The sequence below is a fragment of the Haliotis cracherodii genome, unplaced genomic scaffold (assembly GCF_022045235.1).
Source record: "Haliotis cracherodii isolate W230 unplaced genomic scaffold, xgHalCrac1.p SCAF_13, whole genome shotgun sequence".
In the NCBI taxonomy this organism is placed as follows: Eukaryota; Metazoa; Mollusca; class Gastropoda; order Lepetellida; family Haliotidae; genus Haliotis; species Haliotis cracherodii.
Genome location: NW_027266268.1, coordinates 34,653,477 through 34,656,031, shown reverse-complemented (window position 1 = coordinate 34,656,031; position 2,555 = coordinate 34,653,477). Strand labels below are relative to the sequence as shown.

General features: G+C 37.2%; 1 pseudogene; it reads right to left on the bottom strand.

The window, feature by feature from the left end:
* Positions 1-619: 619 nt before the first annotated feature.
* Positions 620-1,721, bottom strand: LOC139459232 (BTB/POZ domain-containing protein 6-like; annotated as a pseudogene).
* Between the last annotated feature and the right edge of the window lie 834 nt (positions 1,722-2,555).

Sequence of the window (2,555 nt, the reverse complement as noted above, 5' to 3'; positions counted from 1 at the left end):
GCTAATCATCTCCGGTATGCCATGAAATAGGAGGTCGTCTCTCATTGATCTCACGTTGAGGTCCACTACAGCCTACACTGGATGTAATGAGAACCATCAAAATTAAAAGTATTAATGTTTAGAAAATACTTAATACTATCGATAGTGAATTCCGAGGTAATGTCTTCTCGGATTTCCGAACGGTGTTTATTTATCCAGTATTCAATAGTTTTTATGCCGAGATCATGGGGAGTGTTTGAATATAAGCTAACTACATCAAAACTGACTAACTTTGTACCATTACTGGTACAAACTGACATATCTAAGCTTATAATAGTGAAATGTTATAACACGAATAGATTATAAGTGTAGCAGAATATTATTTAATCCGCTTCGGTTTTAATGTGCTGGATAATTGTAATTGTATTCATTGTTTCAGGGTGTCAGTTTATCATCAACGAAGAAATAAATAAACAGATCTCACATCCTAGCCTGTTTCATTATGTATTGCTACATATGCACGTATTTCTGGCTATAATAGTACGAATGTTGTCCCTCAGTCACCCGAACCTCTTAATGCTGATCAGGGTAAAAGGGTAAATACATTACGTTTCGTAGAAAAAAACAGTAAGCAATCCACTTAGTTAGTTAAAATACCTTCATTGCAGGCAGTTGTGGCAAATTTCACCATTGACATAGATGGAAAACGAATAAGAAACAAACTTTCTCCCAGCACTTCTCTTTTCTGATCTGGAGTTACCTCCCTTCCCTGACGTCTACATTCAGCTTCCGCCCACGACATCACAGATCGGAAGATGCAAATCTCGTCAACTCTTTTGTCATCTGCCTTCAGGATCAGCTTTAGACAATCCTGACTTAGCTCACAGAATCCCTCGCTTGCAACACTCACCTAGGCTTTGGATTTAATTACCAGAAGAGCTCTTTGTTTCAGGTCTTCTTTATCAAACAGGTCTGCTTGTTGAAGGAATAAACATGCGTTGCTAGGCGACAAAGATTGTAAGCAGAACTCCTCACATTGCTTTTCCAGTCCTGTGATGTTGTATTTCCTAGCAGCGTACATCAGCCCAAGGACAGTGTTTGGAGTTAACGCGACCTCCTCCGTGTAGAGGTACCTGGTGATGAAATGTTAATGTTACATAGAGAATCTCACTCGTTTGGGTTTTGATAATGTTATGTGAACAGGTATTACACGCTGTTACTTGTTGGTATACAGAATATCAGTGTAAAAATAGCTGCTAGGCAAACAGCGAACACAACAGAAACGACCGAATGATGTAATTACAGGTCAGAACACATAATAGAAACAAAACACGTTTGTATACTTGTGTAATAATATTCAGTATTTAAAATTCAGACCAGTACGAAACGAAAATTGTCTGTCATTGACTTAGCATCATCATTGTATTCTCAGAGGCGCGCGTGTATTAAATTGTATATTATCTAAAATGCATTTTGTGTTTTAACCTTCAGCTCTGTTGCTTATTATAAATTTGTCAACTAAACATCTCAGGTCTTGAAGTTGTCTGTCAGTATATCAGGAATCCGTACTTGGCCCGTTTCAGGGATTGATCCACATAATATCGAGTGAAACACGCATGGATTGTCTCCCTTTGATCTCCTACGAGTAAGGTCACATCAGCCAACAACAAACTGTCCAACATGTGCAGGTTGGTTTCCGGGAAGGACTTCCAACTTTGCCAATTGTCAACATCAGTTGTCATGATGTGCCTGTACAAACAAAAGGAAATCTGTATTGCCACTGAGGAAAACTCTAAATTTAATTGAAAAAGTTTCTGTTTTCTTCAAACCTTGATACTGGGTGGTCAAATGATTCGCAATATGAACCAGGATATGGCGATCGCGGGCTCAGATCTCGGATTCGTCTTGATAAATCCTTTGTTTGACAGCACCAACACGGAAACGACCTGCTCCACGTTGGGCTCCCATCCCACACTAAGATGTCACTGCTTGTTTAACTGACCATGTTTTTCTATATTTTGTGTTATCTTTTGTTTAACATGATGACTTCTGCTGAATGTGACCACAGATATTTTCAAGTAAGTGACATTTGATGCGGAACTGGGGTGGTGTGCTGAGCTTCCTGAACTCGGAAAAGGAGCTGTTAAGCTGGTGATGCTTTTGTTATTATTGCTGCTTAAAGGCCAGACTGTACTGTGCTGTTGAATGCTCAGTTAGTTTGTTAAAACATGTAACGTTAATATGGAAGCCTATGTAAAAACATATGGTTATGTGTTACCCAGCTAAAGCATAACATTTTCAAAACATTTTCAAGAGGTTTCATTTTAGGCTTTCAAAAACATTTTCGTCAAAACATTGTATTAACGTTTTAGATGTTTTACAACTATTCAAAATTTTATTGAAATCATATGAATAAGGTGTAAATGTTTTATAATTATTCAAAATGTTATTGAAATGTTTTTTAAATGTAAGTCAAGAATATCATGCCATAATGTAGGCGATAATGTTTCATAACATGTTATTACAATGTTTTCAACACGTTGAAGAAATATTATGCTATAACACATTTGTTATCA